At 40.5% G+C, this 14,133-nt stretch overlaps 1 long non-coding RNA gene across 3 annotated transcripts; it reads left to right on the forward strand.

Moving 5' to 3' along the window:
- The first annotated feature begins 64 nt into the window (after positions 1–64).
- Positions 65–13,933, forward strand: LOC128773441 (uncharacterized). Of its 3 annotated transcripts, none has more exons than XR_008417675.1 (3): positions 65–246; positions 12,043–12,104; positions 13,822–13,933. It is a non-coding gene; the product is annotated as an uncharacterized LOC128773441 (long non-coding RNA). The 3 variants fall into 3 exon arrangements; XR_008417676.1 differs by having other exon boundaries at positions 138–157; XR_008417677.1 differs by lacking the exon at positions 65–246 and adding an exon at positions 11,728–11,751.
- Positions 13,934–14,133: the final 200 nt, after the last annotated feature.

Consider the following 14,133-nt stretch of genomic DNA (forward strand, 5'->3'; position numbering starts at 1 on the left):
CCCCCCCCCCCCCCCCCCCCCGCTTCAGGCGACCCCGGCGTCGCTGACGGGCACGAGGGGCGGAGCCAGGCCTGCGTGCCGCGCTGATAGGACGGGGTCCCGCACGCAGGCGGCGCCGATTGGGCAGACGCTTCCCGCTCTCCGTCGGCCTCCTGAGGTGAGGAGCTGAGGCCTGAGACGCGGGGCGGGGCGGCGACGGTAACGGCGGCTCCGTGGGCGCGACGCGGAGGCCTTCTCCAGCCGCAGGTTGAGCCGGGGGCCGTGGCGGGCCACCCTGATTGGCGGGGCTGTGTGGAGAAGGACCGCGGCACCGGGCCGGCCTCTGGCGGCGGGCGGGCGGGGGGGGGGGGGGCGGCCATCCCCCGACGGTTGAGGCGGAGCCGTTGTGAAAACGACTTGGGCGGCGCGGTGGCGGGATTGAGAGGCGGACCCCGGCCGGGCCGGCCTCGCGCAGATCGCGGAGTGGGCCGGGAGGAGCGGGGCGGGGCGGAGCGGGGCGGGGTCGGGTCCGCGCTGCGCCCCTCGAGGGACGCGGGTGGGGGCGTGCCGGCAGCCGCAGGCGTGGGTGTGGCGGGTGTGGGCCGGGAGGATCTGGGCGGGGCCCCGCCGGGTCCGCGCGCCGCCGGTCGGGGGACGCCGGTGGGGGCGAGCTGGCCGCCGCTGGCGTGCGGGTGGCGGGGTGGTCCGCGCTCCCCGCTGGGGTGCGGGGCTGGGCTGGTAGCGCTTCCGTCTGCGGGCGCCGTTTCCGCGCGCCGGCTAGCCCTGGCCAACGTGCTCCCCTCCCCGGCCTTGCGTGCCCCGTGCGGCCTTCTTCCTGGGCGCCGCCTGCCCTGCTCGGATAAAATGGGAGCGCGTGCTGGCCTCCATGGTAGTACCATCGCGGGGGTTTGATGAGACACTTGGGGTTAACTTTTCAGGAAGGTGGTGCTCGCTCCTCTCCCGTCCTTTAGGCCCCCCGGCCCGCCCACCCCGTCACCCCCACCCGGCCCCCCGCGCGCACCCGTCCTCCCGTTTCCCAGACCCCCGACCCTACCCCCAACCCCACCCCCAACCCCTGTCCTCCCGTCTACCCCGTTCCCCACCCCGTATCCCCGGTCTCCAGCACCACCCCCCCCCGTCCTCCTCCCCCTTGCGCCGTCCTCCCGTATCTCCATCCCGTCGCCCCCGCCCCCGTCCCCCGTTGCGCACCACCCCGCCTTCCTCCCGACCCTCGGGCGGGGTCGGCCTCCTCTTTGCCTTTGTAAATGTGAGCCGTCGGGCCGGTGCTGGAGGGGACCTTGTGTTGATCCCAGGCTGCTTAGTGTCTGTTCCGCTTTGTGGGGAAAGTACACGCCCCTCCTGTTTGTCAAGTCGTCTGGTCGTTTCTCAAACTTCAGTCCTCATCCGCCTGCGTGTTCGCATTCATCGCCTCACTGGTTCTGTCTTGCCCCTAAGTGGACCGGGGTTCAAAGCCTGCTTGGACACAGCCCCACACTCTCTGTGAAAAGTGTTCTGTGCCGGGTTTCTTACGTCATCTTGGTGTTCCCGTTCTGTTGCGTGGTACCTCGGAAGCATGTTTTAGGAGGGGGTCACTCGTTCTGGCAGTTGAGTGTATCCCCTTTGTTTCCTTCTAGAGTCGGCCTTAATCGCTCAGCTGCAAATGTCTGGCTTGTTTAATGAGTGGTACTCAGTTTTTGGCTCTCTTGAGGCCAGTAGGCATTCAGCCTTGCGACGGAGGGACAGGTCACCGGATTGTTCGGTTTTCTCACTTTCAATCGACCTGCGTAGATACCAATCAGTTTTCCTTGGCTGACATCTTGCAGGAAGGTAGTCTAGGAACTAAACCATCTTGTTAGCATTTTTGTGCCTCTTGGCCTTAAGTGATTTTTGCTGTATTTCATGTCTCAGGAGTACTTCGTAGAGTACATTTTAGATTCAAATCCAAATTGTTTTATTTGTGGAGGCAGAAAAGCAATAAGGACGTAGGCATGCCTGCCCCCAAAGTTGCTGGCCCTAGGAAAGAGTACAAATTGATGTCCCTAAAATATATTTTAAGTATTTAAACTTTTTAACCAAGTTTTCAAATGTTAAATAAAATGTTCTAGTCTTCGGTTTTACAGATATACCTTCATCGCAATAAAATAGACAAATATGTGTAAAGCTGTTATTTTTAGGATTGAATGTTGGCAAAATATCAAAGATTAACTGAATCTTTGGTGATGGACTGGTGAATTTTGGATAGGTAATAAAATATCGATCTATGTAAGTCAGAAGTTAGATATGCCATAATTTTTAATTTTGGATAAATCACCAATATGTTACAATCAAGACTTTTGTGTTTTATAGACCGTATGATTTAAGGATTAAAACAATATGTAATTGCTTTCAAAATCTAATTTGAGAATATTTTCATAAGAACATGACATAGTATAAAAATATTTTTCCTTAAAAATTTTTGAAATATTAAAATTCTCTTAAGATTAAGATAAAATACAAATTATTAATGAACATTAATCTTAAAATTCTTTTAATAATGCTGAAATTATTTTTGAATAATTGAATCTTACTAAATTTTTTATAAACATAAACTTAGTCATCATTCTATCGTTTACTTGCCCTCTGCTATGATAGAATCCATATTATGCTCATGCAATTTATGTCTAGATTTACATGTGTACAAATTAAAGAATACTATGAATCGCTTAGAACTACAAGATGTTCCTCAGTCACCATGCGCAGCAGCTGTGCACTGAGTTGCTGGTACTTGTAGAGCCACAAGTTGAAATGCAAAGAAAAGCAAGAAAATGGGCATTTGGCACTGTTAAGGATCAGTTCTTCATTATGCAAGAATCAGCTGTATTCTTGTTCCGCTAACAGAAGGATTTGACAGTGAATTAATGTCTTTTCTCATACTTGACCACTTAGGTTTCTCAAATTCTACCTCCATTCTAAAGCAGAAACAAAAATGTCAGTGTCAGCACAACCTGCAACCTTCTCAGCATTGTTTTAGCCTCCCCCCAAGCCTTTAAACTTTTAAAATAGAAGATTCTAACATATGTAAAATAAACAGAATAGTGTAATTAACTAAAGTCCCCTTCTTCCAAGGGCGTAGGCAAGGAAAGTGTTTCTCTGGGGCCTGAAGATGGTGAATTACAAGAATTAATGTGTTCGTGGTTCTAGGACTTGCTGGGCCAGTACTGGATTCTGAATGAATAGAGATTCCTGTGTGCTCCTTAATAAAATTGCGTGTGTGTGTAAGAGAGAGACAATGATGTACAAAAAGCTCCTATTTTTATGCTTTATGCTTTTTGTGTCTTAGATGCCTCTGTATTTCAAGGTCATTGGGATATTCTCCTGTATGTATTCCTTCTAGTAGTTTTTAAACACTTACTACATTGGATAGTTAATTCATCTAGACTTTATTTTTGTGAATGGTGGGAGATAGAGGTCTAATTTGTTTTCACGTGGTAAGTCAGTTTTCCTAATACCAGTTATCAACTAGTTTACCTTTTCCCTCTGATTTATGAAGCTTTATGTGTACATGAACTTACAATATATGCATTGGGTGTGCATTTGCATTCTGTTTTGTTTTATTGGGCCATTTGTTTCCTATTCTTAACACTGTTTTTTTTTTGTTTGGTAATTGTGACTTTGTAATATGTTTTACTATCAAAAAAGATTATTCTTCCCTTTAATTTTATATTTTATCTTATTTAAAAATTTTTTAAATTCCAGTATAACTAATGTGCAGTGTTGCATTGGTTTCAGGCATAAAATATAGGGATTCAACAATTCTATATGTTACTCAGTGTTGACCACAATATGTGTACTCTTGATCCCCTTTACCTGTTTCACCCATCCCACCGCTCCTTCCCGCTGGTAACCACTAGTTTGTTCTCCATATTTAAGAGTCTGTTTTTTGTCTCTTTTTTCCTTTGTTTGTTTTGTTCCTTAAATTCCATATATGACTGAAATCATATGGTATTGGTCTTTCTCTGACTTACATCACTTAGCATTATACCCTCTAGATCCATCCATATTGTTGCAAGTGGCAAGATTTCATTTTTTTTTTATGGCTGAGTAATATTCTACCACATACATATGTATGTGCATATATACATACACACACATACATACATGTGTATATATACCACATCTTCTGTATCTGTTCATCTATCCATGGTCACTTGGGCTTTTTCCATAATTTTCCTACTATAAATAATCCTGCGGTAAACATAGGAGTACATAGATCTTTTCGAATTAGTGTTTTCGTACTCTGGGTAATTACCCAGCATTGGAATTACTGGATCATATGGTAGTTCTATTTTTTCTTTCTTTCTTCTTTTCTTTTTTCTTAAGGGAGAGAGAGAGTGGGTGAATGGGGGAGAGGGATGGAGAGAGAGAGAAAGAGAAAAAAAGAATTGCAAACAGGCTCCATGCTCAGCGTGGAGCTTAACGTGGGGCTGAATCCCACAACCCTGGGATCATGACCTGAGCTGAAACCAAAAGTTGGGTGTTCAACTGACTGAGCCATCCAGGCACCCTGATTTTTACTTTTTTGAGGAACTGTTTTCCACACTGGCTGCACCAGTTTGCATTCTGATCCACACTGCAGGAAGGTTCCTTTTTCTCCACATCCTTGCCAAAACTTGTCGTTTCTTGTGTTGTCGATTTTCACCATTCTGACAAGTGTAAGGTTATATCTCATGGTGGTTTTGATTTGCATTTCCCAAAGATGAATGATGTTGAGCATCTTTTCAATGTGTCTGTTGGCGACTTGCAGGTCTTCTTTGGAGAAACGTCTATATTCATGTCTTCTGCTCATTTTTTGACTGGATTGTGTTTTCGATGTTGTATAAGTTCTTTATACATTTTGGATACTAATCCCTTATCAGATAATATCATTTGCAAATACCTTTCCCCCGTCCAGTAGGTTATCTTTTTGTTTTGTTGATTGTTTTCTTTGCTGTGCAGGTCTTTTATTTTCATGCGGTCCCAGTAGTTTATTTTTTATTTTGTTTTCCATGGCTTAGGAGACCTATCTGGAAAAATGTTGCTATGGCTAATTTCAGGGAAATTACTGCCTGTGCTCTTTTTAGTATTTTTATGGTTTCATATTTCACATTTAGATCTTTAATCCATTTTTGAATTTATATTTGTGTATGGTATAAGAAAGTGGTCCAGTTTCATTCTTTTGCATGTAGGTGTCCAGTTTTCCCAGAACCATTTGTTGAAGAGACGGTCTTTTTCACACTGCATATTCTTACCTCCTTTGTCAAAGACTAATTGACCATTTAATTGTAGGTTTCTTTCTGGGCTTTTTTTTTTTTTAATTAATTTTTTTTTTTAGTGGGGAGACAGAGTGCACACAAGCAGGGGAGGGGTAGAGAGAGAAGGAGAGAGAATTGCAAGCGGGCTCCACGCTCAGTGCAAAGCCGGACATGGGGCTTAATCTCACTACTGTGAGATCATGACCTGAGCCAAACAAAACCAATAGTGGGACATTCTACCAACTGAGCCACCCAGGCACCCCTATTTCTGGGCTTTCTGTTTTGTTCTATTGATCCATGTGTCTGTGTGCCAGTACCATGCAATTTTGACTTCTCTTTTACGCTTTGTAGTATGCCTTGAAATCTGGGATTGTGATACCTCCATTTTTCTTCTTTTTCAAGATTGATTTGGCTATTTGGGGTGTTTGTGGTTCAATCACATTTTAGGATTATTTTTTTCTAGTTCTGTGAAGAGCATTCTTGGTATTTTGACAGGGATTGTATTAAATCTGGAAATGACTTTGAATAGGAAGGGCATTTTAATAATATTTGCTCTCCCTATCCCAGTATCATTCCATTTATTTGTGTCTGTCTTCAATTTCTTTCATCAGTGTTTTATAGTTTTCAGAGTACAGGTCTTTTACCTCCTTGTTTAAGTTTATTCCTAGGTGTTTTATTATTTTTGGTGCAATTGTAAATGGAATTGTTTTCTAAACTTCTCTCCCTCTACTTTGTTATTAGTGTGTAGAAATGCAACAGAATTCTGTATGTTGATTTTGTATCCTGCGACCTTACTGAATTCATTTATCAGTTCTAGTAGTTTTAGGTTGAGTCTTCAGAGTGTTCTATATATACTACCGTGTCATATGCAAATAATGAGAGTTTTACTTCTTCTTTGCCAATTTGAATGCCTTTTATTCTTTTTCTTGTCTGATTGCTGTGGCTAGGACTTCCAGTACTGTGTTGAATAAAAGTGGTGTGAGTGGACATCCTTGTCTTGTTCCTGACATTAAGGGAAAAGCTCTCAGTTTTTCACCATCGAGTATGAGGTTAGCTGTGCATTTTCCATATAGGAGTCTTTATTATGTTGAGGTATGTTTCCTCTAAGCCTCTTCCCTTTAATTTTGAATAGTATTTTTGCTGGCTGTAGAATTTGTGTTTGTAGTTTCTTCTTTCAGTACTTCGTAATTTCTTGTAGTGTCGTTGTCTGGCTTTGGTATCAAGAGAATGTTAACTCATAATTGGAAGTGTACCTTCCTCTTCTGTTTTTGGGAAGAGGTTGAGAAGGATTGGTGTTAGTTCTTCTCTAAATGTTTGGTAGAATTTGCCAGTGAAGCCTCTTGCCCTGGACTTTCCTTTGTTGGGAGTTGTTTTGTTTTTGGTTTTTTGCCTCAAATTTTTTTAACATTTTGTTTATTTTTGAGAGGTAGAACATGAGTGGGGGATGGGCAGACAGAGAGGGAGACACAGAATCCCAAGCAGGCTCCAAGCTCTGAGCTGTCAGCACAGAGCCCAAAGAGGGGCTTAAACCCACAAACCACAAGATCATGACCTGAGCTGGAGTCTGAAACTCAACTGACTGAGCCACCCAGGCCCCCTGTTGGGAGGTTTTTACTTATGGATTCAGTCTCCTTACTAGTGATTGATCTGTTGAGATTTTGAATTTCTTCACAATTCAGTCTTGTATTTTTCTAGCTTGTATGTTTCTTCTAGGTTTCATTTCTTCTAGGTTGTCCAATTTATTGACATGTAATTGTTAATGTGTCTTATGATTTTTTTATATTTCTGTGATATCAATTGTAATGTATCTTTCGTTTATAATTTTATTTGAGGCCTCTTTTTTTCCCCTTGGGAACTCTAGCTAAAGGTTTGTCTATTATGTTTATCTTTTCAAAAATCCAGCTCTTATTTTCATTGATCTATTGTGTTTTAAGTCTCTGTGTCCTTCATTTCCACGCTGATCTTTGTTATTTCTTTCCTTCTACTATCTTTGGGCTTAGTTTTTTCTCCTTTTTCTAGTTCTTTGTGGTGTAAGTTTAAGTTGTTTATTTAAGATCTTTTTTTCTCTTACTGTAAGTGTTTTTCAGTGTAACCTTATCTTTTAAAACTGTTTTTGCAAACATTTTTAAAAATGGGGCACCTGGGTGGCTCAGTCGATTCTTGATTTTGACTCGGGTCATGATACCAGGGTTGTGGGATTGAGCCCCAGGTCAGGCTTAGAGCCTACTGGAGATACTCTCTCTCCCTCTCGCTGCCCTCTCCCTCATCTCAAAATAAAGAAATATTTTTAATAATTGTTTTTGCTGTGTTCCATAATTTTTGTTTTGTTGTTTTTCCATTTCATTTGTCTCAAGGTATTTTTTTTTTAATTTCTCCTTTGATTTCGTTGGCTGTTCAGAAACATGTTCAGAAGCATCTCCACATAATTGTGGGTTTTTGGGTTTTTTTTTGGTTTTCTTCTCATAATTGACTTTTTTAAATGTTTATTTTTGAGAGAGTGAGAGAGAGAGAGGGAGAGACAGAGCATGAGTGGGGGAGAGGCAGAGACAGAGGGAGACACAGAATCCAAAGCAGGCTTCAGGCTCCAGGCTCCAAGCTGTTAGCACAGAGCCTGACGCGGGGCTTGAACCCACGAACCACAAGATCCTGACCTAAGTTGAAGTCGGATGCTCAACTGACTGAGCCACCCAGGCGCCCCTCTTGTAATTGATTTTTAGTTTCATATCGTTGTGGTTGGAAAATATGCTTGATATGATTTACGTTTTTAAAAATTTAGTAAGACTTGTTTTGTGGCCTAACATATGACTTATGCTGGAGAATGTTCCATGTGCACTTGAGAAGAATGTGTATCCTGCTGCTGTTGGAAGAAATGTTCTGTATGAATCTGTTAGGTCCATCTGGTCTAATGTGTAGGTTAAGTCTGATCTTTAGACACTTTAAATTTTCTTTTTTTTTTTTTTTGAGAGAGTGTGAATGAATGGGGGAAGGGCCGAGAGAGAGGGGTTCAGAGGATCTGAAGTGGGCTCTTCGCTGATAGCAGCTAGCCCAACGTGGGGGGCTCGAACCCACAAATTGCGAGAGCACGATCTGAGCTGAAGTCAGATGCTCAACTGACTGAGCCACCCAGACGCCTCCTAGGCACTTTAAAGAAGATACTGTTCTAAGCCTTCTGGCTTTCATGGTTTCTGTTGGTCAGCTATCAGTCTTATCAGGCTACTTAAAAGTAAGCTGTCTTTTTTTAGTCTCTGGCAGCTTTTAATGTTTTTGTATTTGATTGTTAGCAGTCTTCTGTGGTACACTTGGGTATAGTTTTTCTTTTTCCTTCTGGGGTTCATAGGGCTTTTTGAATCAATAGTGATGTCTTTTATTGGTTTCGGGAAATCCTCAGTCATCATTTTTTAGCTATTGTCTCTGCCCCATTCACTATCTCCCAGGGATTTCATTTACAGACATAGGGCTTTATTATTTACCCTCTGTGTTGTTCTGTCTTCTAGTCTCCCTCCCCATATTTTTGTGTATCTTTGTTTCTTTATAGATTTTTTTTTTTCTGATATGGCTCCCATTTCTGTAATTTTCATTCATCTGTGTGTCTTTCTGTTTTGTTCTAAATAATTTTGTTATTGACTATTTTTTTGTTTCTAGAATTATGTGGTTCTTTTTCAAATTTTCTGTGGCCTTCCTTACTCCCCACCCCAGTTTCTAGCTCTCTGCCAAAGTTCCCAGTCTTTTTAAATAATCCTTATGTACACAGTACTTATAGTTACTGTAAAGTGTTTAATAACTTTACCATCTGGAGGCCCTGTGACCCTGTTACTTTAAGCTACTACTGTTGTTTGTCACTTTTCAGTAGATTGGCCCAAGTCTATGAATTTCACTTTAAATATTGCTTTGGTTGCTCTTACAGTTTTTTGTATATACACATTTTCTCATTCACTAAATATTTATTCATTTCTCTGTTTTTATATCATGAGGACTATTCACATGCACATATTTTAGTTTCTAAATAGATGGGAAGTTTAAAGCTATCTTTGTAGCAGATGTCTAAATTTATTTTTTTTTTCAACGTTTTTTATTTATTTTTGGGACAGAGAGAGACAGAGCATGAACGGGGGAGGGGCAGAGAGAGAGGGAGACACAGAATCGGAAATAGGCTCCAGGCTCCGAGCCATCAGCCCAGAGCCTGACGCGGGGCTCGAACTCACAGAAATGTATTGTATTATGAAAACAGGGTATCCTATTCTTTTGCATGCTTTTGTTTTTGCTCTTGTGACTTAAGATTTTTTCTTTTATTATTCAGAAATATCCTCACAATGTTTATAGATGTACTTTTAAAAATTTGTCTTCTTTGGGATTCAGTAGACTCCTTAAATTCCTGGATGTGTATATTTATTTTGGGGAAATTCTTGCCTGTTATTCTGTTACCACCCCCACTGTCTTTTTAAGATAATTTTTGGCATTCTTATTGAATAGGTACTGGAACATCTACATCTCTCCTTCATATATCAACTTTTTCTTGTATACATTTTATCATTTCATTTCCTTGTGATATTCTGGATCATATTACCCAAGGAATAGTCCCTTATACAGAGAGCCACCCCCTAAGCTTTAGGCTTATGATAATAGTGGCAGTAATGGATACTTAAGGTTCTCTAGCCAGTGCTGTTCCTCATTAACCCCCATTTGGTTGTTGACCTTCAGTACTTATTTTTTACTCCTGTGTTTGAGATAATATTTTTCATGTCTTTCCCCCACTATTTTCTATATATGAAGCAAGTCTGTTGGGGGGGGGGTGTACTAAAATCTTGTAAGTGTATAGTAAAACTTTCTCTAACAGGACCAACCTAAATTTCTATCTTCTGTGATGGCCTGGGGAGAATTAAAGAGTTAAGCCAAATAGAAAATCGATAAACCCCTTCTTTGGAATTGGGGAAGCAAAGAGTGAGTCCCTGTATTTCCAATATTTTCTGGGTCATATCTCTCTGAGTTAGGCAAAGTGACAAAATGACTACCAGCTACTTAGAGATCTTGGAATCCTTGCTGGTATATTGGAATTCCCAGCTAGCCACAGACCTAGAATTGCCCCTTTAGTATGCAATAGAGGCCAGAGCGGACAAGCACAACCAGGGGGGACAGAATCACAGCTGGCCCCTGAATAGGTTTGGATGGAGCCAGTTAGACTTCCCACCTGCTTAACTGTCGAGGCTGGCCTTGGTCATTTTTGTCCCCTCACTATAACCCCACCCACATTTTACATCTCCCATGTTTTGGATTCCACTTACCTATATTTCGGCAAGAATTTATCGTACTTTTAAAAAGTCAGGTAAGCATAAATTACAAGTAAAGCCTGCCTCTGACAAATAGCAAGTTACATTGCTGTGGAACTCACTACTCTTCCTCACCAGTAAGCTAACTTTCCAACTGTCCTGAAATGGTACAGGTGTCTATCTCTCTCTCCCTCTCCCTCCACCTCTCTCCCTTTCTCGTTCTCTCCCCCTACCACACACACAAATACACACAAACATATGTGCAAATATGTGTATACTTACACCTAGAGATCTAATCATACGTAAGACAATGTTTCTTTTTTTTACATAAATGCCATTACACAGTATGTATCATTTGGCAACATTGTTTTTTAATTTAACTTAAAATTGACTGCAGATATCTAAAATTCTGGTTCATCTGTTACATTTACAAAATTGATTATCATATACCACATTTTATTTATTCATTCTTCACTCTCCCTCCCATTCCCAACGCCTATCTGGGTACTTTTGAATTGTTGCCACTTACCACAGTCCTGCAAAAACATCATTAGACTTGGCTCCTAATAAACATGGAGCGAATGTTTCTCTGAGGATCAGATATTTCCCCCTAGAGTTAATTTGAAATTATAAGAGATTTTTTACTCATGCCTTTTCCGTGCCTGATATGTGTGCCCTTGTTGGCACTTAAATTTCTCTACTAGCGTGTGCAAGAAAGTAGACTGTGACTAATGCCACTCGTTCTCTTAGGAATACATGGTCCTGTATTCACCTTGGATTAATTAATTGCCTCTCTATGGTGGATTTCCTGGTGTTTCTGTTACAGAGCTCTTTAAGTACAGATTATTTTTAAATTGTTCCACTTATAATGTCTAGGAAAGATGGTATTTCTTTTCCTTTATAGAGCTGACATCTAAATTACATTTGAAAATGTTAGATGCTTTTGTGAAAATGTTAGATGCTTTTGTGAATCAATCAGGGTAACCCGATTGATTCCTGTTTTCCATTCTTCTTTGAAGGGACCATGTTCTTAGGTTTTCTTTTCCTCATTCCCTTCATTCCATATTTGTCTATTCTCTTATATCCTGTTCTTTGGTAACGTACTGGGATATTCCCCCCTTCTTATAAGAGTATTAGGTTACTAGACTGAATTTCATTTACACGTTAATTAAAGATTAGTTTTCCTCTTGTTCCCAAAGTTGAAACACATACAGCAGGAATTGCTCATGAAAGTCCAGGTTTGTATTCTTTCACTAACTAGTTTTGTGACCTTTCGGCAAGACTTTGGACATTTATTTAAGTAATCTACAAAAAGAGAAGGCTTGAATAAATGATCTTCAGGCTTTCTTCCAGAAACTTCTTTGGTCAAATTCAAATGTGTAAGTTCATGTTTAAATGGTGAGGCACTTGAAGAAATTATTTATTGCCTTTGGTATAAGCTTATTTATGTGTGTTAAGATTTTTGAACTGTAAATAAACATATATAGAATAGATTATAAGGTATTGAAAGCATATATTTTGTTTTATAGGTGTTTGTTTTGTCTTGCTGTTTTAAAATTACATCAAAATGCCAATAAGACCAGATCTCCAGGTATGTAGTCCTAAACCAAAAGGAAATATTTTAATTCCTGAAATCATTTTGGTTTATTTATAAGTGTTAAGTGCTATATTTTTAGGAAAGACAAAGCCTGCTTCTTTTCATGAAATGGTCAAGAGTAGAATAGTTTAAAATTTTTTAACTAACATTTTTTTTTAATGTTATTGATTTTTGAGAGAGAGGGAGAGCAAGCGCAAGCTGGGGAGGGGCAGACAGAGAGAGGGAGAGAGAGAGAGGGAGGCACAGAATCTGAAGCGGGTTCCAGGCTCCGAGCCGTCAGTCAGCATAGAGCCCAATGAAGGGCTTTAACCCATATGAACTGTGAGATCATGACCTGAGCTGAAGTTGGATGCTTAACTGATTGAGCCACCCAGGTGCCCCTCAAGAGTAGAATAATTTAAATGAAATGTTATTCTTTCAGTTTTTTTGATAAATTTGTTTTCAAAACCTATTATAACTTGCGAGGTATGAAAGATGCGGGTTATTTACATATACCGTTTACATTGACAAGAATTACACAGTGATTCATATATAACCAGTGCCTGGGTATTTTTATGTTAGGATTTAAAATTGTAAGATACTACCATTTAGGTAAAAAGTTTTGGTATATGTATTTAATGTGTATGTAGTTCACCACCAAATGTGGGGTTTAGATTGTAGTATGAAAATTCCTGATTAGTGATGTATGCTTTAGTAGTAACGATGGTGGATTCTGTAAAAGTTAAAAAATGCACAGTATACGAAGTAAATTCTTAAATTATCTTGAGTTGTGGTTTCCAAACAGTGCTTTTATCTGTCTTTAAGCATTTTTAAAAAACGAAACCTCATTAAGAAACTTATAGTCAGATGTGTTAGGGTTTTCTCCATGGTGTTAAGTATTAGTTACTGTATAGTTTATTTCACTTCTTTTATTAATAGGGTCTTTGTTTTAAACTTAAAAAAAACTTTTTTAATGTTTATTTTTGACAGAGAGACGGAGCATGAGTGGGGGAGGGACAGAGAGAGAGAGGGAGACACAGAATCTGAAACAGGCTCCAGGCTCCGAGCGGTCAGCACAGAGCCCAATGCGGGACCTGAACTCACAGACCGCAAGATCATGACCTGAGAGCCGAAGTCGGACGCTCAACTGACTGAGCCACCCAGGCGCATCCTAAACTTTTTTTAATGTTTCTTTTTTGAGGGGTGGCGGGGGGGGAGAGAGAGAGAGAGAGAGAGAGAGAGAGAGAGAAAGAGGGAGAGTGCGTGTGTGAGCGGGGGAGGGGCAGAGAGAGGGAGACACAGAATCCAGAGCAGGCTCCAGACTCCCAAGCTGTCAGCACAGAGCCCGACATGGAGCCCAAACTCACAAACTGTGAGATCATGACCTGAACTGAAGTCTGACTCTTAACTGACTGAGCCACCCAGGTGCCCTGGGGTCTTTTTTTTTTTTTTTTTTTTTTTTTTTTTTTTTTTTAATTCATCGTACTGATGACTTTAAAGGATGTGAAATGGAAAATTACTAGAATATATATATTTTATATAGAATCTTGGCTATTATCAAAGAAACTTGATCTCTGTTACTTCAAACTTCATAGTGTACAGGTATTTTTTTTTTAATAAAGTGAATTGACATAAGATCTGTTGAGAATTTTCATGTGAAGACTAGACTGCATAAGGTGATAATTTTGGTTTTGATTCAATATATGTGCCATTAACTATATTTCTCTAGCAGTTGGAAAAATGCATTGATGATGCTTTAAGAAAAAATGATTTCAAACCTTTGAAAACACTTTTACAAATTGGTGTTTGTGAAGATGTAAAGATTAAATGCAGCAAGCAATTTTTACACAAGTTGGATGACCTTGTATGCAGGGTAAGTACTCCTTTTCTTTCAATGACTATTGAAATTATTAGATAGCACTCTACTTTCTAGGAAGAAATATTCCATTGGAAAAAATGAATAAAAAGGCTTTGGCAAATTTGGTTATAGTTATATAAATAAGTGCTCATTTTTTAAAATATTTATTATTGAGAGAGAGAGAGA

This window comes from Panthera pardus, unplaced genomic scaffold (assembly GCF_024362965.1).
Source record: "Panthera pardus isolate Hobbes unplaced genomic scaffold, ASM2436296v1 HiC_scaffold_25, whole genome shotgun sequence".
Lineage (NCBI taxonomy): Eukaryota > Metazoa > Chordata > Mammalia > Carnivora > Felidae > Panthera > Panthera pardus.